This window comes from Apus apus, chromosome 1, assembly GCF_020740795.1.
Source record: "Apus apus isolate bApuApu2 chromosome 1, bApuApu2.pri.cur, whole genome shotgun sequence".
Classification (NCBI taxonomy): Eukaryota; Metazoa; Chordata; class Aves; order Apodiformes; family Apodidae; genus Apus; species Apus apus.
In genome coordinates, this window is record NC_067282.1 from 51,262,114 (window position 1) to 51,285,352 (window position 23,239).

Consider the following 23,239-nt stretch of genomic DNA (forward strand, 5'->3'; position numbering starts at 1 on the left):
GAGAGAGTTTGTTCTGTGTTATTTTCACATTGCTACCTTATTTTTAATTATTTTAGTAATCCTCATTTCATTTAATTACTTCATCTTTTGTTCTAAAATCTGCACTTTTAGAGGAAGGGCTATAATATCATAGAACTTAAAGCTAGAAGAACAGAATAAGAAATGGTGGGAGAGGCCTTTCACTTTGTTTTTCAATATTATTTTGATTACTGCATAACACATATAAAGCGACAAACACGTCTCTGAAGATTAATAGTCTTTCAGCCACTAGCCATGTAAAGACACAGAACTGTCAAAATTTTGAGAGGAAAAACATGTTGTCATGGATCAATGATCCTGATTTTGTTCTCAGGTTATTAATAACATCAGAATGTGTGTTGAGTGAGTTATCATAGATCCTTCCAGTATTGAATTATGAAATGAAATTTCACTTTATGAAAAAAAACCTGCATCAATATAAGAGAATTACCTGTGAAAAAACTGAATTCCTTGAAGTTAAGAAAGTTGATTAAGGGATTTATTTGCATGAGACATTGGCAGAAATGAGGAAATCCTGCAAAGGATAAGAGATACTGTGGCACCAAAGGGTGGATTCAAAATATGAAGGCTGCTGTTTGCAATAATTTTGTCATTTGGGTTTAATTTCTTTGTGCTCAGGAAAACATTTTTATCTGCTTTCTTGGGCTGTTTAAAAATAACTGTAGAAATGCTTGTAGTTCAAAGCAAGCTCTGTATGTTCAGTTGTTCCCTAACCCATCTCTTGGTGCCTAATGGGCCTCTTGCTACCTTAAAACATCATACCCCACCCCAAAACTTCCTTATGTATGCACAGGATGTGTGAAAACAGCTTAGTTGTCAAAAGTGCAGTCAGAAGTTTCAGTTCCGCTTCTGGACTTGAAGAGGAGATCTTGGCTTCAGGAACTGGGATGGGCAAGATAGGTCAGTTTTTTAATTTGGACAAAGGTAGATGAAAGAGGTTCTAGACAAAAACAGCTGACTGGGCAAGTCTGCACACACTGCAGCCAAACTACAGACCCCTTCAACTGTATGTTTCACTTCTCTGAAAGCTGTTTTTTTACTTCTTGTTGCATTCCCATGCTATTGTCATGAATCACTTGCTTCCTATGCACACAATCGCTGCTTCTTCTTCTTTATTTCTCTCCTATTTCAGGGATTTTTTATGAAGTTTGTGGTACCACAAATGGTTTTATCACTCTCAAAACGACTTTGTGCATTATAGTATCCTCTGTTATATTACAGTTCATTGCACTCTAAAAGCATAAAAGCTTTCAAGGCAGTTGACTCTGTTAAGACTGCATTTGCTTATTGCACTGGACATTGTGCAATTACAGGATAAAGCCACAGATGACTATTTAGACTGAAGTGGTCTTCCTCTGACTTTATGTGATACTTCTGTTGAATGTTTTCTCAGTTGTCTAGAGACATTTCTATGCATTGCTCTTTGTTGTGATTTTCTTTCACCTTTCAAGAGCAGTCCTATTTTGAAATTCTACAAGGCATTAGAATTCTTTTCAATGGAAAAAGAAATTTACTGGATTATTTTCTTAAGTTTGTTTGTGTGGGTTTTTTTATTATAGGAGCTTGATGATAAGGTCTTAACCCCATATTTAGATATTTCAGTTTTATTACCTAGTTTTCAGAAGTGGTGGACAGACAGTCTGTTCCATGCAAGTTAATAGGCTTGTTAGGTGCCTGTTTTGTTGCTTGTTTGTTTTTTAAAATTACCCAAACACTAAGCTTTGTTACAGGTTCTTAGTTGGGGTTTTGTTGTGGGGTTTTTTTAAGCCTTGGCCCACATACCTAACTGAGTTTTTCAAATATGTGAGGAGCTGTAATTTTATGAATAGTTTATAATTTATTATCTGTTTCTCTTAACTTCCACCTTGTGCTCATCATTTACAAATAATAATCAAAATAGCAAAAAACTTAGCATCAAGTATAAAGAAAATCAAAGTGACATTAAATAACATTACAGGAAAATTTCTATCATGCAAGAGAATTCAAAGAAATTGGTCCTGTCAAATGAGATTAACTAAATACATACAGTAGCACTCTCCAGGAAAGCTCAAAATTTTCAAATCCTTTTTTTCTTCATTGAAACATAAGCACATTTCACTTCAACAGAGATGTGTCTTTTTATTTTCTTTAAGAGGTATCACATGTATTGTCTAATGTAAATGAAAAATTGTATCAGATAGATTCCTTTTCATTTCCTGCATATGATGTCTTCGCTTCTGAAATCTAATGTATATAAATGATTATATCAATGAAAAACAACAATCAGCACATGAAAAAAAAAAAAAAGGGGGGGGGGGGGGGGTAGGTGGTTAGAATGTGTATGAAGAAAGGCATTGTCATGACTTTAAGAACCAACAGGACTGCTTTGTCCAGTACTGAGTATCTATTCCCCTTTGATTCAGGAGACACTTCTGCTTTAATTGTTTACTTTCAGAGGTCTTTATTAACAGCTTAGGTGAATTTCCAAATAGAGGTGGCAGTCTGGCCCTTGAGGCCGGGTGTTGTCTTCCTATCAAATTCATACAGGTTTGGATTTCATTCCTAGAAGCATTTGGTAGTTTTGACCGTCTGTTATTGTGTGGACTTCACATTGCATCTGTAGCCTGCAAATACTACCAGCAGGGTGGTGGTTATCTTTCAAAACCTGTGTCCTCTTTTGTTATAGCTGTTTCTCCTCTATGATGTGGGATGCTCATGAGATGTGCTTCCAGATTAATTATCTTTGAATCAAGACAGATTAAGATGTGATTTCAGTCATATCTCTGTGAGCTTCCAGTCCCAATGAAGACTTCTCTTGTATTGCTGCTCTTGGCACTAACTTTTGTCTATGATCAACCTGAAGTTTTCAGCAATACTTCATACCAATCCTAGATAAAGGGCTCACTCAAAACAGTGGTTCATTGCCACCAAAGCAGACTATCTGATGACTCTGTCACTAGGAGACCTCAATCAGTGCATAGTGCTCTGACCACAACTGGTTCAGTCTCAGTGACCTCCCTAAGCACAAATAAAGCATTGACTTGTATTAAGAACTAGCCTCATTTTTCACTTCAGGTGTGAAAAGTCCAGCCTTATTGCTAATCTTCTTGTTTGAGCTTGACCATCAAATTAATTTCATAAACCTAAAGCAAATCAGACACTGACAGCTGTGTACAAAGTGAGCCAGATGGAGCATTTGGGGCATTTCAGTGTTTGCCCTAAGCTTTCTGTCATGCCCTTGCAGCTTTTTCAAAATCTGCTGTTGCCATGGGTTAGCCTGCTTACACAGTCTCTGCATTTTCTTTGGGGGAAACTTCTCATTAAATAGCTTTCAGACATTGTAACTGGACATTTGATTGCAGGAGAGCTCCAGGTCTCATAAGGGAACCCAGAGATACATAAGCCCTGTAAAGACAGTGGTACCTTTATTTCAGTGAACTTGATCTTCAAGCCACACACAAAAAGGCACTGCAGGAAGGAGAAAGATTTACTGTATTTTCTTCAGTGAGCAATTCAGTTTTGCATCTGCAGAATTAGGATAATGGAGATAACAATGTGAATTTTAATTTAGAGTTTCTGAGGCAGAACCTATAGTGCTCAATTCCACATAAGTGCTTAGATGAAAAATAAAAACATGCAGCAAAGATAGAATTTATATTTCCATATATGATGATCAGAAAGTTCTTGTAGTCAGGTTTCTGCTGTTCATTGTTATAAAAATACTTTAGTAGCTTAAAGTTTATAGCAGAAGAATTATTTTGTGTAAGCTTGTTTGACATGAAATCTCATTTGGGAAAATAAATCTTTTCTGTAAAATTAAAGCTGAATCTCATGTCAGTTTCATAGATTTTTCTATTATGATTATCTTAATTTACTTTTCACGGAGTTTGCGTATACATCAAAAGGGGAAAATGGACTGTGGCATCTTTCAGTGGTAGAAGAAATGCACTTAGAGAAGGCAGTAACAAAGATTCATAAGGAACTGCAGTAACACCTTTTATACAAGTGGCCTTTCCATATGTTTGTTCCTTCTTGCTGAAAAGCAGTTGGTAACTGCGAGTCATGGCTGGCTTCATGAAGAGTTCTAGGAAGGCTTGATTCATTGTTGAGACTTTATTAATAAGAAATTGTTAACGTGAATTAACCAACCTATTTAGATAAGACCATCTGTTGTCTAATAAGATGTGACTGCAATTTGGATGGTGGTTTTGTAATAAGTGTATTATGGGTTGAAGGACAAGCAGATATTAGCTTTGTCTCATTAGCTGCCAGGAAAAAAAAAAAAAAAAAGTAGTTAGTTTGCCAGTATGGATCATGGAATGTTTTCTTCTCTAACTCTTAGCTCATTCTGTGCACAAGTAGACCTCCTTGTCTGTACTGTCTCTACCATAAAATAAAGTAAAAAAAAAAAAAAAAAAAAAAAAAAAAAGGGGTATGATGCACCTTTTGGAACACTTGAGGTCAATCGTTAGTGTCACCAGTCTATTTTGTACTTCCTTGATTCTCCTTGGTGCTACTGGATACAGTGACTGCCATGAAGATAAAATGGCAGGCACCAGTTTATCAACATGATGTCAATGTTACTTAGGTTTGGTTTGTTTAGTTGCCCTCTCTCGGCTAATACAAAAATAAATAGTATAAAGTTAAAAAAACCTAAAAAGTACTGAGAGTGCTGGAAAATGGTCCGTTTATGTTTGGATATTTGGTAGTAACAAAATGGACAAAGCATATGTAGTGCTGACTTGTCAGCTCAGACTCTCCCAACAGCTCTCTCAGGTTTTTTATATGGATGTCAAATAACACCATAGAGTAGATTAAGCTTTACTACTCACTATTATGCTTTTATTAAAACTCTAAAACTCTATTTTATAGAAGCATTGTGCAGTTAAGTTACAAGGATAAATCTTTTCTTTGGTTATAGAAAACCAGGCATTAATCCATATGCAAGATTAAGACAGAAATAAGTGCAGATCTGTATGACAGTGACTTTTCTAAACCCATATTTAGAAAAATAATGTGTATTTTGTACCAGTTTCTTGTTGAGCTGTTGCGTCCTCTTGTGTCTGAGTGTCCTTGAATACAGGAAAGCAAAACAAATGGTTAACAGGGAATATAATATGACTAGTTAGAATATTGTATTAATCTAAATTATTTTGAATGAAACATAGCCTTTAAAAAATGTGTTCATAGGCCCATAGGACTCTGTGTCATTTGGAGTATTCAGTAGACCATGGCCAGCTGGGTTCCTATTTGTTTAGTTTTGCAAGTTTAAATTTTGAAAATGAAATTAATAGTGAGTACTGGGAAACTCCACAAAATGAAACAGACTGGAGTTTTATGGTTAGTGTGACAATGGCTTGTGTGTGATTTTTGGGTGTTGGATGACAATGCAGCAGAGCACCCTGGAGCCATCGTGGCCTGAGTATCACCAAGTTCTTGAGTCTCTATAAGCACTGCTCCCTTTTATACTTCCAAAATACCTGAAACAGTGGCACAATAACTGTGATGAAAAAAACTGCGATGAAAAAAAAACTAATGAAGGAAGCCTAAATATATAAGATACAAAACTCCCTTTGCCTCCTCATTCCTGAGTTCTTTGCTATGGATTATGTAAAAGTTACATCAACACACTTTGTGTTTCCATGTTTCAGAACACAGAGATACAGGAACATAAAACAACAAAGCTCATCAATCTCCCTTTCTCTCTGCTCTATTGGTTCTATCTTTACAGTCTGATTGCTGAGCTTCAGGGGCTGATGCTGACTTTAGAAAATAAGGCACCTTTTAGATGCCCATTTCCTAGTCAAAGACAGGAAAACAATCCAGTATCTTGCTGAAAGCAACCTGGCCAGCTCTGGCACCAGGATCAAGGTGGGCTGTAATATGTAGAACAGGACCCTTCCATGTACCTCAGAGGGAGAAGAAGGCGAGGGCACACTGAGCTCTGAAGACCAGGGTGCTTCTAAGCCTCTGGGAAAGCAAAGAATCTGAAACTAATTCTTTTAATAAAAAGATCCAGTTATTGTATTGACTTTTTCAGAGAGGGTGGATAATGAGTTTTCTGTGCAACTTAATGAAGTATCACCAAAGAAGAAATTACATAATATGAAATCTTTAGATGGGATGGAAACAGCAGATTTTGTATTTCCAGAATAGTAAAGACTCATTGCTGCTTTTCGTTTCTTAACAAACCCTGAAGTGAAAATGCTTCTCTCCATAAATACTAGTCTATCAGTCTGGATAGGAAGCTGCTTAATGTTGGCATTCATACAGTTTTAAAGCTCTAAAATATTATCCCCAAAATTTTCTGAAGCAATTCGTTTTTTTTTCATACATCCATGAAGAGATATAATGAGCAGGAAGGCTTTTGTATTTGCAAGACCACAAAGTCTCAGGCAGCAAATGCAATCCAGGCAAAATGAAAATGTAGTGCAGGTGCTGATTGCCGCCTTGCAGAAGATCAGAAAGTTCGTTGCACATGAAAAAAAGAAAAGATACACATCAGCTGCAGGTCCAAAACCTTACAAATAATATTGTAACATTTTAGTCAGGTTCAGTTTGTTTTCTTTGTATTTTTGTACGTTGCTTTTTCCAACACGCTTTTGGATTTGTCACTAAGATCAAATTGCAGTATTTACTTCCAAAGAATATGCAAGGCTTATAGAAAAAGGAAAATGTTTTTCAGCAAAGGCTCAGAGAAGTTAAACATGTAGCAGTTGTCATTATGGTGTGGAAAAAGTTTTTGGGCAAGGATTGTTACACCTATTACAGCTTTTAGAATTGAAGATCATGCCTTGTATATGTGAATTCTGCTGAGTAAGATTAATCCCAGAAGCAGCCATTGAAGCCTTTGGAGAGGGGAAGAAAAAAAAAAAAAAAAAAAAGCTTCCATTTTAAATCCAAGGTTATAGTCAAGGTTAATTCAGGGTGTCATGAAAGTGTGACTGTGACAAGATTTACTGACGATGTAAGGCCAAATTAATGCAAGATCAGTGGCCTGACTATTGATTCTTATCATGGGATCCTGCTGAAATGGAGTAATTATTTAATTACACTTTTACTTGCACTTTAAATGGTTCCCGGAATAGACTGCACTCAATTTTGATGTCTGTATCTTCATCTTCACTTTCTGTTATGCTTGTGAGTAGGCAATGGGAAAAAGCACTCAAGAAAATGTTCATTTATTATACTTTGCATGCTGTCATTTTCCCACAAAAGGCAAAGAAGCAAATGTTTTCATTCTTCCTTTCAGAATAATCTGTGATCTCAAATAATTCTGAGTACAGGAACATGTCTTGAAACCTCTGGAAATTTTCAGATCAAAATTTCTGTAAATTTCATTCAAACAATTCAATGTTCAAATGGTTTTTCCTGGTCTTCTTAAGTGTTTAAAAAAAATGTTTTCAGCTCTCATTAGAAACAAGTAACTTAATTGGGACCTACAAGAATTTTATAAGTACTTTATTGGGTCTTCAGATGCAATAGCAAGGACTTGCTAAAGAAAGCTGTTTAGGAAAGTTCAAGCAACTATAAAATAACACCAACATACACTGAACAATCAAAATTACATTGTTTCCCTATTGTAACCTTGATTCTCTTGGTCAGACCTATTTGGTAAATTTGTGACTAATATGAAGCTCTCATTATTCAGGTTTAATTTGTCATGTGGACCAAGCCCCATATTTTCTAAAATTACACAGATTTGAAGACTTAACAGTTAAGAAAATGTAACTGGCTGTCATTATAACGTTATTGTCTGAAAAACAGTATGTAAAAATGGGCAGCATTTGGATTTTAAATGCAGGATTATGTTTGTGTTTTTAGAACACTGAAGCATCTAATTCTGTGCTTATATAATACATAGTACAGTGCAAACAGTCTTGCTCAGGAGAAGAATCTTAAATAAATAATAAATTATAAATATTGGAGCAAAAAATACAACTGAATAGAATGCAAGTTTGAGTAAAAGTTGGTGAGATATTTAGATTCCAATTAATCAAATAAAGGGAGTAAAATAAACTTTTTTGTTCCCAGCTGGAGCAATAGGTAAAACCAATCTGCAGTGTTTAGTCCAATCCTCATTGTATCCCACCATAGTTATGAAAGTTTCATCTCCATGGCCTTCTTTTTGTCTTGTATCCTCATTTTTTATATTATTTAAAATAAAATAAAAATATAACATTTTAATTCACAGAACATAAAAGATAATAAAGGTAATGCATGAAGCAAATACAGCCTTCTTCAAGACATTGTATTATACTCTTTATGTGATGGACAAAAGTTATTTAGCCCATGGTGAGGTCTTTTCTGCTGCAGAAGTTATTCTTACTTTCAAATTTTTTCTAAGACAGAGGGAGACATAAAAAGTCAGCTTGTTATGTGTGTAAGTAATGTAATAACACAATACAGCTTCCTGAAATAACCATCTCTAGTTGCCACTTCTTAATCAGACATTCAAAAAATAAACAAATAAAATGCAGTGCATAAGGGGTTTGTTTGCTAGTTCAATATAATGTGATTAGCCATTAGATGATAATAGAGCAAAATCATTATGTTAAAAACCAGAAGATTAAAGAAATTTCTTTTATCTCTTGTGCAGCTATGTTCATAAGTAATAGCATTACAATTTTCACATCTATTTTCAACTCCTACAGGGGGAATATATACATCTAAATTGGAGATATAATACATAAAGGGCTTTGTTAATGCTTTTCCTCTGAATGAAGAAATCCGGCCATACTGAATTTATTTCTGGTTCAGGTTGTCTTTTGGTGCCCTTGACATCTGTAGGGTTTGAGAAAGAGAAGTTCCTTTCTGTTCTTCAAGATTTCAGTCTTGGCTCAATATGTTTCTCTTTGTGAAGTCCTTTTTTTTTTTTTTTTTTTAATTTATTTTACTTTTCCTCCTTGTAATAGTTGCTCAGCAGTTCTTTTTCATCCAGTGTCTAGCAGCAGCAATACCAGAGATCTCACTATTTTGCAAGTGTGTTCACACAGCCTGTCAGAAACACACTGGGTAGAAGGGGAAACAGGAACATGGCTTGTAAAGGACTGATTATAGTAGGAACCCACTTCCAGGAGATGTTTTGCACAAGGACATATTTCTGCAGCATTATTTTGTATTTCGTTTTTCCAATATTATTTGTCAAAGCTGTCTTTGTGTTTTATACATGCAGTTTTAGCATGGACAGAACAGCAGGATCAACTCTGCTGTTTTGGCACATAGTGAAGAGCAGGTCTGGGCCACCTGACATGTCCTAATCTTGTTAGTAAAAACTGACCTTTCTATATTAAGGAAAAAATCAACGACCTTCACAGCTTCATTTTCTATTCTTGTATCTTTTATTCCTCCATTCTGGCTTCTCTGATTGCACAAAAGCATCTAAGCATGCTCAGGGCAAAAGGCTTCCAGTGCTGGGAGAGCAGAGAGGTGGGGGCACTGAGGAAGACAAGGGAGGGATGCTGCAAAAACCAAATGGATGCAGTGGGAGAAAGTTTTCTAATAGACTAAGGGGAAACCTTACTGCTCTCTACAACTACCTGAAAGGAGGTTGTAGTGAGGTGGGTATCGTTCTCTTGTCCCAAGTGGCAAGTGATAGGGTGAGAGGAAATGCCCTCAAGTTGCACCAAGGGAGGTTTGGATTGGATATTAGGAAAAATTTCTTCACCAGAAGGGTTATCAGGCACTGTAACAGGCTGCTCAGGGAAGTGGAGGAGTCACCATCCCTGGAAATATTTAAGAAACATGTAGATGTGGCACTTCGGGACATAGTTTAGTGGTGGTTTTGGCAGGTTATGTTAGGCTAATGGTTGATTTCCATGCTCTCAAGGGCCTTTTCCAACCTAAATTATGACTAGTTGCAACTAGAAACTGATCTTGCACTTGCTAGACTAAGTCAGAAAGCAAGTTTAGCCTTTCAGCTGATAGCAGCCATTCCTTACCCGTGCTCTCTACTCAGTAAGGTTTGTTAGCACAGAGAACTTAACAATAGAAGTATTGTTTTATAAGTTCTAAAAACTGTTGAATTTCAAATCTCTTTTCCTTTAGCCTGTTTCTTTTTTAATTTCACTTATCTAAGGCCCATTGAGATGATAGACCAATGTCCATCAAACAAAACTTTTGACAAATCTTAGTTTATTTTATCTGGTCATTTGTCTGTGGGCTGTTGATGGCATGGGTTTGTGGAACTGTAGGTTGAGGTGCTGAGTAGTCATAGCAAAATTAAATGTTCACTTCTTTCTTCTTGAGTCAGAGAAGCTTCCACTGCAGTATCCATATACTGCAGAATCCAGACACTGTTAGTTTTAATTGGCTGTTATGTTTAAAATATCTTATCTATGAATTTTGAAAATCAAGCAAGCATGAGCAAATTTACTCTTTCTTTTGCTCTGGAAGCAATTCTTTAAATCTGGGCAGTGGGTGGGATGGCCAGGAGACCTTCTACAACTTTGAACCTCGCGTTGCTTGCCCACGTAAATAAAAACTTGGACCTTGGTAGTTGTTGTTGCAGTAGGCATTCCATTCACTCTGCTGCTGTTTAAGAAAGAAAACCTCTAATTTTTTTCATCAGAAATGTTTCAGGAGCCTTACAAGACATAGATCTCTAAGAACTGGTGCTCTTCTTAGGACATTTATTTCTAGAGATACTGTCAGAAACAACATACTCTTTGCTGAATTGACAGGCACAGTGACATTGTACTTTTTTTTACGATTGTTTGTGGTGCCTGGACCAAAGTTGTGAGGTTCAGAGTTTGTTCCAATATCCCCCTTTAGACACACAGGCATAATTAAGTTAGTGGCATTTCTTGTATCCCCTGGAAAATTTGGCCTCTGTCGAAGGTTTACAGTAGTGCTAGCTTCACTGTGATATCCCTGTGGTCTTCCTCACTGAAGTTACTGCACTGATCAAGAAATCTCTTTCAAGCTTGTGAAATATCTTTGTGTTTTGGACATGACTGAGACTTTCCTTACTTTGAAAAGGTTTGGAAAGATGTTGTGGTCGTGTAGCTGGCAGTTCATCTATACCGGAGATGGTACTGATGAGACATCTTTCAGCAGGCATTATAAATTGATATCTGGCAATGAGAGTGCCTTTATGGTTTGAGCATGTTTATCCTTGTGGTTCTGGAAACCAGACCACTAGGTGGATTATATGGATGTTTATAAATTGTATTCCAGCATGTTTTATAAATCAAGTGGCTTATTCAGATAAAGACAAATGGCAATGAAATAACTTAAATACAAGTTTACTGCCAGATTGCCATTGCACAATGCTGTATTTTACTTTTATTGGATGTTCTGACTTAGCTAAGCATAAATTCAGTCATTTCCCACTTAAGAGACGTGGGTCAAATTGTCATTCAGTCCACTCTATGTGGTCCCTTAAGGTCCAACATGAATGGGGGCTTTGCCATCTAGCAAGGACTGACATCTTATTTAACAACCTATAGAACATCTTACACTTTGTTAAAGGAGAGCTTGGCATGCTGGGGGAGAAATGCCAAAATCCTTGCCCTGGTCTGACAGCAGGTGTATTCAGGACCAGTTCAGTCCACAGAAAAAATGGCTGTTGTAACATATTTTGGAATGTTTCTGAAAATCTATCGGGAAGAGTGACAGCAGCAGAGACAAGGGCAGGCACAGATACAAGCCTTCCCCTTATACACTGCACATCTGACCCAAGATTTCAGGAGTCCTCCACAAAGAGTGTAACCACAATGGCTGCATCACCCTGTGGAGTACATAGGCTCCTTCCTATGCCCTCCAAATCCATCTAATATAAAATCTTCAAGGTGAAGATATTTGAGATATTAAAGTGATAAGAAAAGATGATGCACTTGATCCTGACCAATGGCTGGGAAGTGTGCATTTTGGACAGGGGCTTCAGTGTGTACTGCAGAGCGCTTCTGTCTCACTGAGGATGATATAGGATCAGTGCTTTCAAAGGCTGTTGACAGACCTAAACCATAACAAACAAAGGAATGATTCCTGCACTTGAGAAAGTGAGAACTGTAAATCAAGACAATTGCAGTGGTTTGTAGTGATAACTGAAATTGTTGGTTTTAAAATTAATATGGCAAAATGCCTGAGTAAAAGAAAATAATCTTAGGCTATATTTTTTTCCAGTTTAATATCTTCTTTTTATTTTCACATTTACAGATCTGCTGCATTTTAGTCAGTCAGTCCAACAAAGAATGCATTTTCTTGCTTAGTTTTTGATAAAGAAAAACTGTTTAGACATCAACTTACCTGCTGAGCACTTATGAAGAACAAAATATATCATCTGCTTGTAGACTCTACTTCTGTTTTGTACATAAACCTAGAATTGATGGTAGATTAAGTGAAGTTTTGGTAGTAAGTTTCATATTTAGTCTATCATAAAAGGAAAAAAGCAAATCTTATTGTCAGATATATTTTTATAGTGTGTAGGTTTTTATCTGCTTCCTGCAATTGTGAACATATAACCAGCTTAAACTCAAGAAATTTTATTTCATGGATACTTGCTTATTTCAAGCCAATACTACGATGTCCTTACTTTCCATTAGAATATTTCCCAAAACTTAAAGCATGTAAGCTATAATTTTATAATTCTAAGTACAATAGAGGCATTTTGCTGCTGCAGTTCACCCTTCTGTAAAGGGACAGAGAGGGAGAAGAAGAGGGAGAGAAAAAGGGGTGGGATAGGGAGGCGGAAGGAGAAGGGAAGGAAAAGGGAAGGGAAGGAGAAGAGAAGAAGAAAGGAAGGGAAGGAGAAGAGAAGTGTAGAAAAAGAGAAGGGAAGGACAAAGGAAGGAGAAAGGAAGGGAAGGAGAAGGGAAGGGAAGAATGCTTAAATGATGTGAGGAAGATTCAAATTTGCTTTCTACTATGCAGTTACAAAGACTGAAAGTGCAATACTCAGCAGAAATGTGGGTACACATCCCATAAACAGGTCATCCCAGACCATAGTCATCATCCCAAGGTGCACTTGAGCATCTGTTAAATATTTGATATATGGTATTTATATTTACAAGTAGCTTTGTGAAAATCTAACAAGAGCATTTGAAAGACCGTAAAAGAGGAAATGTTAACATGGAGCTATAAGGTGATCTCACATGATTTGGGCCCACATAATGCAGTGGGCATTTATGGATCTCTTAAATGGATGGTGAGCTATTTATAAAGCATCCCTCTGGTCTGTGCTTCCCTGAATATATTACTAAGACATTGTGTATGGCACTGAGGAGACTGTGGTTGATTGTGAGAACCCAGCAATGTATCTCACTAGTTCTTTACTGGGATACCTTAAAGATCTGACACCTTTGTTCACTTTGGAAATCAGGAAAATAGGTTTTTCAGTCTTTCAGTCTCTCTATTTGTGTATGATACACACAGACTTTGTCTTATTGTCTGTCTGTTGTGCTCCATCCTGTACTTCATTCTCACAAGGAAATAAAACAGGAGCACAAACAAAGCTTTATGTTCGGTTGTCTTCCAAATAGCCAACATCTTGCTTTCTACTGGACTGGAGGGTCTTCAGCAAATAGTCAGTCTTGCAAGCAGGCTTTGCATTCCCTGCTGAATTGCTGACTGTGTTTTTGTGCTCATCTTATCTCTTACAAGGTATGAACAACTAATTACTAACAACCAGATTTGCTGTTTCATTTCAAAGCTCAGCACTCTTTGTTATTTGGGTTTTTTAATTTCATTAAGAAGGACCAAGAATATAAGTAACTTGAAAAATAATGTTTTTTTCTATGGAGATTCCTTTGGTTGTTTTGAGGGGTTTTTCCAAATAGACCAGGGCTGCTTATGAGATTTTACCTTTTGAACTCACTTGAAAAATGTTCAGTGTAAGGATATGATTAAACTTATCAAGTAGATAAAGCAACCAACCTTGGAGTTGCCTGCTTTGTGTTCCCTGCAATTTTATTTCTCTCTCTAGTAAAATACACTGCTTTTGGTACTAGTCTACTGAGTCTCTACCGTTTACTCACTGCTGATGTGCAGCCCAGACAATTCATCAATCATGCGGGAATGCACCTATAAGGAATCTGCATATCCTTACTTGCTGTGTCTAGGAAATTGCTATTGCCAACAAATTCAGATAATGATCACCTTACAATAAACTTTAACATGTCTTTGGCATCATGACTCCATCCATGTTTCTTAGAGCACGAAGGAGCTGGAATATGTTGGGTCAATCTGTTATCACTTGTCACCTCAAATTATTGCTTAACTTATCATTGAACAAGACTACCAGCTTTATGTATGCATTTATTTCTTTCTCACCAGGGCTAGTGTGTTCTTGCTGACACTGCACAACTAAGACATCCCACAGCCCTCTCCACCACTCTGAGCTTCATGTCCTTTTTAAGTCAGTAAAACAATTCACAGGTCAGTGAACAGGAAACAAATCCTACTTGTGAGTACTTACAAGTGATAAGAACAATTTTGCTTCTCTCTTTCTATTTAAGAGAACTGATCTTCTCAGATGGTTTTCTGTTTTGCATTGTGAATCACAGGCAGTCAGCAAGACTGCTTTCAGGTATGGAGTCTGCTTTTTAAACTTCTGGGGTGTTGTAAGTAGGGCTGACTTTGACCATTCTTCACATCATTTTCTTACCCAGATACTGCTGCACAACACAGCTAACTGCTCAGTTTGATCATTATCTCCTGCTGTGGCAGTTCTCTTTTCTATCTCAAACCTTTCTCAGAGTTTTCCCTCCTGCTTGTCTGGGGGTTTGATTTCCAGATTATCAAGGACCTCCCCATCTATTTCTGATGTATACCTGGGCTATACTTAACCTACTTCTCTGTAATATTTTTTTTTCCTTCTAGTGAGCACAAAGCCACTTCTGCTCTGTTATGCAGAGGCTTGTCTGGCATTTTCATCCTCAGCATTCTTTCTTAATGCCTCTTCCAACTTGTGTCTTCTGACTGTCTTACAAGGCAACTGCACATCATTAGTCTGTAACATCTTCCAGCTTTTCTAGTTGGAAAGAACAGTGGATTCTTCTTGTTTAACTTTAAACATAAACATGATGATATTTGCACATGGATTAGTCATTATAGTACCACAAGAAAGCAGTAAGCACCTTTTTAGATGCCTGATCTTAAGCTGGAGTTAAACTGTTTTATAGGAGAGCGTAGGTCAGATTTTGGTATCTGTATGTGGTCAAGCAAATCATACTAAGGACCTCTTCTAAAATGCTGGACTCTATGGATTTTCTTATTGCTCCCCAGATTACTTGATGTGGCCAGTTTCAGGAGGTTGTCTGACCTTGTTTGCTTATGGTCATGTCCTATTCTATTTTCAGCCCTGGAAAATTTAGCACATGCTGTCCTCTTAAACCATCTTATCTGGTGGAGGCCATGGACATTGCTACACCATGTTGGAAGAATTGAGCACAAGAATTGAGTGCAATTCAGTTGGAAGAATTAAGTGAGACGTAGTGAGTCTTTTTCTCTGGGAAGAGAGCAAATGAACGACTTTTTATTTAGACAGTGTCTTAAAGTTTATGTTCCAGAAGAGATGGTGGGATTTGAAAAGCCTAACAGCTTTGAAATTCCCTCCTTATTTCTGTGTAACAGAAAACTTCTCATCTCCTGAGAGCAGAAGAAAGAAATTATTTTAAAGATTTTTCACCTTAGCTTTGCCCTTGAAATGCTGGTAAAATAACAGATGGAATCCATAACTCAAATTCTGTTTAATGTGAGCTTACTCTAAGAACAGACCAGAAAGAAAAATATTTTTCCAGAAAATTTACAGGGCACATTTTTCACCTTAGTTGTATCTCATAGTATGTAAACCCCTGTATATAGGAGTATTTTCTAAGTTTGTACTGTTTTCAGTCTCTTCTTTAATTATATTTATAATAAAACACCATTTTCCAACCCAGCTTGTTTGAAAATTATTATGCCTCTGACAGTTAAGATAGGATTTAAGGAGAACATTTTAATTTTTACATTTGTACATTCATACTTTTTATTTTCTAAAAACTCAAATTGTAAAAACAAATAGCTGTAAAACATCACTCAGAAGTGATTCAAGATTAAAAAATAGCTTTACACAAAATATCCTTGTGACTGCAGCTTTTCAAGTGGTTTTCTAAATTTGAATTTTCTGTATTCAGATAATATAATAAGTAATTTTACTGGTTTCCTAAAAATAGGAGAAGCTTTTCTTTTCCCCTGTAAATAGAGGTGCAGTCACTCAAGTAAACATCTGAACATTTTGTCCTTGTGGTTTTTTGCCCTTGACTTCTGTGGGGAAATTGTGGAATTCCACAATTCATCTCTCTAACAATGATTTATTGTTTGATGTACAACCTCCTGATGTAATCACTTCACCACTTACAGATCTTATTTTCCTGTAGCCAGTCCAATATGAGAGCAATAATTACAATGTTCAAAAATTCAGGTATAATTTTTAGGGTTTTATCCATGTAAATACCTTTAAAAACTGTGTGTGATTTTCTTTTTTTTTCATCTGTAAAATGGAGGAGCAATACTGTACACATATCAGAACACAGCTATAGACATACTGTGATGACCAAATAAGTATGAAAAAGACCTCATACTTTAAAATATGTTGGAAAGAAATCCATTCGTCATATTTCTTAGGATTTCAAAATCATAGACAATGGAAAAAGACATCTGAGTCAGACAAGAAAAACTACTAAATATTCCTTTTCCTTTAGAAAAAAAAAAAATAAGGTTGTTCCTCCAAGTTGCAGTGGGATAAGTGCTTAACACTGCACAGTGTGTGTCAGATAGCAAATGTGCTATTTCTTTTTTGCAATATGAAACTTTTTTAGGGTTCAGCTATATTACTCTGAAAGTATTTCTAATAACTTAATGAGCATATTGAACTGTAGCTTATATATTTTATAGGAAAATTATTTATTGGATATTAAAATCTTAGCATTAAATTTAGTGTGGTTTATCTTACCATATTCTTGAGTTATACTGTCAGAGTTGTGGGAATCTTTCAGCTGTAGAGTTTTACTTTTATTTTGGTATAATTCAAACACAAAGTCAAAGACAGCAGCACAGAGCTATAGTAGCGAACCAGGTCTTCTAGCTTTCAGTCATCTAGGATGCTGTGAATTGTTAAAAAGATAGCTATTTTTATCTTTAGAAGGTTAGTATTAAACTAGTTTTTGGTTGATTTAAGCAAGTATTCTCAAATTTACCTTCAAAAACATAGATTCCAAATTGAGTGTGGCTGATGCTGTATTTCCATTTTTATATCAGATTGTGCTATGGAAGCAGTGGACTGAGATCTTAGCATCTAAAAACCAGACTGAAAAAATGAGAAGTACTTCAGTAGAGTATTCAAATATCTTACAAATATTTCTATGTACTTCTAATTAAATACACACAGGTGTTTTCATCTGAAATCTGCTGAAAAGGACTTACTTGATATCTAAATTATTAAATGAAATCAGCAGTAACACAGTGCTCATTAAAATAGCCAAAATATGGACAAGGAGAAAAATTAATCATTTGGATCCAACAGTGAGCAAATCTTTGAAGAATAAAAAGAGCAAGAAAAATTGGTAGTGAAGCTTTACCCACTTTCTCCAGTAGAAAAAACAACCACCACCGACAAAAACCAATAGGGAGTAAATGTAACATGTTGAGAAGATAGTGTCAATGAAGTATGAGGAAAAGTAGTGTTTGATTGCTTTTGTACTGAAGTTAACTAAAGAGGAAAGGAACTGGGGGCAGTCACAAATCATTTGAAGCACATGATTGGGAAAAACTAACATGGATTTACCAGGGGCAAATTGCACTTGACAAACCTGATCGCTTTCTATGACAAAGTAACACACTCAGTTGATACAGGGCGAGTGGTGGACATTGTCTGCCTGGACTTCTCCAAGGCTTTTGACATGGTTCCCCACAGCCTCCTCCGGGAGAAACTGACTCCTTCCAGCCTTGACAAGTGGTCTGTGTAGTGGGTGGGGAACTGGCTGACAGATCATACCCAGAGGGTTGTAGTAAATAGTTCCTCCTCAAGCTGGTGACTGGTCACAAGTGGGGTCCCCCAGAGATGGACAGTCTAACATTGGAACAGTCTCCCAAGGTAAGTGGTAGATTCCCCCACATGGGACAGTTTGAAGTCTCAGCTTGACAAGGTGCTGAGCCACCTCATATCAACTATGGTGCTACCTACAAAGGTTGAACCAGATGATCCTTGAGGTCTCTTTCAACCTGACATTCTACCATTTTATGATTTTGTGAAAGAAAAATTGACCTGTAGCTCTTAGCATGGGGGATCCAAAGGTTTGTGACCCTATGTACCCTATAAATTGTACATCATGATACATTTCAATCTGATCCCAGTTACATCACTGTTACAATAGGTTTACACGCATTTCATGAGATCAGAAACAATGTTTTTGTGCTTCACAAAAGTTTGTTTTCATTTCTTACAGGTTGAACGCAACAATTAGCAATTCTTTAATTTTTGTCTTCTTCCATCTCTTCCAAAATCACAATCATAAGCTTAAAATCCTGTTGTCTCATTTGATTTAAAATATATTTTTTGGTGGAAATACTAGAATTATACTGTACAGTTTTTTGGACAGGAAGAGCTAGAAATTTACTATGGAGTTGTCCACAGATTTCTTAAGTTTTTGGTGGAAAAATGCAGGGGAACTGCCACTCTTACTGGAGTCTGTGTTCCTCTTGGAGTTGATTGAGACACATCAATGTATTTAAGATCAAACTGATCTGGCCACATACACAAACATTTTATTATTATCGCCTAGTTCTGTTTTAAAACTCTTGAAATAATTAGGCTATGAACAAAATTGTGCTTGGGAAACTTAACTATTTTTCCATCATTAAGTTGTAGATAGACTACATAGAGATCCATAAACTGGTGTAAGGATGCAAGTGCCCAGTTTCTCAGAGTGCATCATGCCCACGCAGGACACACAGCACAAGCTTCTTGAGTGAAGTGCTGGATGACTTAACCAACATACAAGTGCTAAAAACAGGGATTCACTTCAAAATTCTCTCCAGTTATGGACCATTTACATGGTATTGCAGGAATACAACTTACCTCCTTATATAAAGCAAAGCATTTGATACCTTGTCTTGAACACCAAATAGGAAGGATGTAGAAGTTTCCATGTTTTATCCAGCAGCCAGGCTGTTACTGCATTCATAAAGCTTGTGAGAAATAAAATGCCATCACCTTCTCCTCCCCAGACTATGGGTTGTTCTAGTGTAGAGACATGTTGACAGAGTATCTACTTCCTGTGCGAGTTTCCTAGAAATCAACAGGTTCCTCTCTGCAGTTTCCCTACAGTGTTTTCATCCTAAGGAGTGACTCCCTGTGTTTCCAAATGGGATCAGTTCCATTGGGTGTATAGGAAAGGTAGGAAGGAGTTATGTCCCCCTTTGTTGTCTCCAGGGTGGACTCAGTGTTCATTTTCATTTTGGTCATATTTGAAAGGTTTTATTATATGTTACAAAATGACAGGATTTGAACCTAAGTATGGTTTTATGTTGTGGATTCTGGTACGTTCAATATTACTTTTGAAGAACGCCCCTTGTTTATTACCAGACAACATATACCAGCTTGTTTGGTAAGAAATCTATAAATACAAACAGAGAAACTTCATGTCAGATTTTTTGATCCTTCTGAAAGTGACAACTTGTTTAATCAGTATATGAAAAAAGGTTTATGTTTGTGTATCTGAAAAAGCCAAGGCTTTTGATTACAAAAACAGGTCAAATACATAACAAAGCAGTCTTTGCAGATGCAGTGTTTCAAGAGAATGCAATTTCACGGCTTTTACCCGAAGAACTTCTCCCCTCAATTATTTATATTTGCAAGTTCACCACTGCAAAATCTGTCTTCTATATTAAATAATATTCCTCCTCGAATTTCTGAGGGGGAAAACGAGTGTTCAGTAATGAAGCTCTTAAGAATCTTGCTTTGTGGTTTTTTTGGTATGTATGCAAAACCAGGCAGTTAGATCAAGCTGAAGCTGTCAGAAAAGGTTACAAAATGTACTAATGTAACATGTCCTGCAGCTACTAGGCTAAATCAAAGCTCAGAAAGGCACTTTGCTGATGCGCTGCATTCCATGTATGCTTACACTAAAATAAAGATGTCCTAGTCAGTCAGGGAACCAGCATGATATAATTAATGACTCCTCTATAGCAGTTTCCCCAGTTATGTTATTCAGTGGGATCTCCTTGATTTGTAATAGATGGTTTACATAAGAGCTAGTTATTTCTAAACTTTAGAGTTTATGCAAATTCCTCTACTGTGATTAGCACAGAAGTGATTGTAATGCATTTTAAAAGACAAACAACAACAATGTACAAACAAACAAAAAAAAACCAAAAACCCCACCAAACAAACAAACAAACAACAATGAACCAAGCTGTATCGATCTACAAATGTTACTTGCAGAAAAATTGCTGAAACTCCTGAGCTGAGAAACAGCTCTCCTCAGCAAATGTAGTTTTTGAATACTTCTGAATGAAATTAGTATCTGCCTTTTGACTGGTCTGCAGAAAAATATTATGAGGTGTAATAGGCTCTAAATATTTTTTTTAAGATAGGAATGAGGAATGGGCTTTGAAAAGACATTTCACAGAATTTGCCAGTAGCAAGATGTAGCAAGCCAATCATAGGCCAATGAAAATGAACTTTCTGTGGTAATCTCTGGATTTCATGTGTTCGTGGCTTTCTGAAATACTCATGCTCTAATCTAAATATTTTTACTCTTTTGTTTTTGCCAAGTTTTCAGAATGTTAGAGCAAAATTTGATAATTTTTTGCATCAAAGATATTCTGGCACTGTTGAGGGATGAAAAAGACCTGACTGCATTCTCTGAAAAGAAAGGTACAGAAAAAAAAACCAGCTGAAGCTGAGAAGTGAAGCTTGGCTGCTCACTGGAGGCTAGATTCACAAAGGCACTTAACTGCTGTAACACAGCAGTTAACTTTTAGCCTTCAGACTTCCCAAGTAGCAGAGTTACTTCAATTTTTCCCTGTGCCACAACTGGGAAGGGTAGGTCACCTAAAGGTACATGAGTACTGCTAAGTGACAGGCGAGCATGGAGCAAGCTTGAGAGCAGGACTCATTGTGTAATCAGGTCACAGCTTAATTGTTAGCCTTCCTCCTGCAGGTGTTTTGGACCTCTTCATCTGGCTCTCTTCATTCTGTGCCTGTGCACTGTTTGGAAGCCAGAGACTGCTTCCAGAAAGCTGCATTAAAATACCTGTCTTGTTTTGGTCCCTTCTTTTCTTTCCAATGCTAATCCAAGTGCCATCTGAGCACCATCAAACATAAACTTCTGTCTCACTTCAAAACATGTGTTATATTCAGCTTCCCTTTACATCTATTGCCTGCAGGAGTCTCCTATTATTCCAGATACTTTAAGCTGAAAAGTAACCACACAAAATAATTGTGTATTTTAGTTACTCAGGCACCAGATAGGACCCAGAGGAGGTGCAGTGCCAGAACTATGTAGTAGTATGGGATGTGGCTATCAGAATATAGGGCAGTCCCTGCTACTTGGCCTCAGAGAGTGCAATCGATCTGTATCGTATTTCACCAGCATAGCATCTTCTGAAACAGAGGTCTGCAACATCCAGCTTGATCAGCAAGGACCTGCTTGTGTTGGTCTTTCTCAGAGGCAGATGTAGATATGTCAGAGGCTTCTGTAGAGACTTTCTCCATCTGCATTCTGCTTAGAGTCGCAGTTTGGCCTTTTACCCTAAAAACTGCATTACTTGTCTCTAAACAAAAGCAAGGCATCTTGCTTTCTTGTAAAATGCTGTTGATGATGCCACCATTTTGTGCAGGGGATATTAAAACATTCAGACAAGATATGAGACACCTGTGTCATGGTCATTCATTCTAAGTGGTAAGAATTTACCCTGACTCCTCCGCAGTGGATTGTGTCTGGGGATACTCTGGTTAAAGCTGTTCTGTAATGCAACAAGAATTCAAGATTCACTGGGCTGGTGTAAATAGATTTTTTAACTGTCCTTTAAGGTCCTGTCCTGGCAGATCAGGGATATGATACGCACTTCTGGCAGAGAAAGACATGATAGATAGTTACCTCTCAGGCTGAACTTGTGACAAAATAAGGCTCACATAAATATTTATGGTATTTGCTTTATATAAATGTAATATAAAGACAGGGAGTCTCTTTTCTCCTCTATTTATGGGTTTTGAGAATGAAATTGCCAGGAAGTCTCGTGAAAGGTGAAGATCCTAAAGGTATATTTGCTGTTAGCACAAGTACTCAAGTGGGCTTGGGAGGGTCCTGATGGGAGAACATGCAAATTCCAGATGAAATTAGGGTGCTGACAACTGTGCATTGGCAAGACTTCTGGGCCTGGGGAAAATAATAATTTTAAGCACAGACGGAAATTTGCTGATAAAACTCTCAGCACCCCACAGCTAGAAATATCTTTGAATTTTAGAAGCAATTCCAAAGCCATTTTGAAGATTCTGTTGTTGACCATACATGTAAGTACTCTGCTTACATCCCACTTTTGGTGCTAACCTTTTTGTAAGAATGGCCCTGTTCTAGGCTTGGAAGTATAAAGATAAAATAGTTGGAAAAGTGACTTGGAAAAGTAGCTCTGAATGGTAGAAATAATGAAGTCTGGCTTTTCTTGTGTTTGGATTTTCTACTGTTTAATAAGGTGAGAGTTCCTCCTGGTGCTTTTTTAACCTGTGGGTCATTCATAGCAGCATTCTTTGATACCTGTGAGAAACTGACCTCATGCTTCAGCCTTTTCCTTAATAAAGGCAGCAACAGAGCTTCTCCTTTTCTTCTTCCAGCTGTCTATTTTCAAAAAAACTTGTAGGATCTTAATGCACTAGGACTCAAGTCCTCAGTCAAATTTGATTGAAATCGGCCAAGAGTTCAAAAGCTATTGAAAAAGGATGGATAAGTTTACCTTCACACACACCATCAGTGTTGTGCTAGTAAAGTGCATTTCCCTAGGAAACCAAGGAAAAAAAATCACTTCTGAGCATACTGAGAAGCATCTGATGTAACTCCTTACAGATCCATATTCATATTAAAATGCCCAGTGTAAAGAGTATGTTTGGCATAGTTCTCAAAAAACCAGTGATTTAACATTAAAAAGGGAGAAATTGCAGAGAAAAAGAAAGGTACCATTTCAGTAAAACCCTGAAAATACAAATCACATCAGTTTACACCTACTGCTACAGTGCAAAGTCAGA

General features: G+C 36.9%; 1 protein-coding gene and 1 pseudogene across 1 annotated transcript in view; one reads left to right on the forward strand and one right to left on the reverse strand.

The window, feature by feature from the left end:
- Window positions 1–23,239, forward strand: part of GPC6 (glypican 6) — a 531,236-nt gene that overhangs the window by 298,567 nt on the left and 209,430 nt on the right. The gene's annotated exons all lie outside the window — the stretch shown is intronic.
- LOC127380307 (uncharacterized) lies at window positions 11,706–11,884 on the reverse strand (annotated as a pseudogene).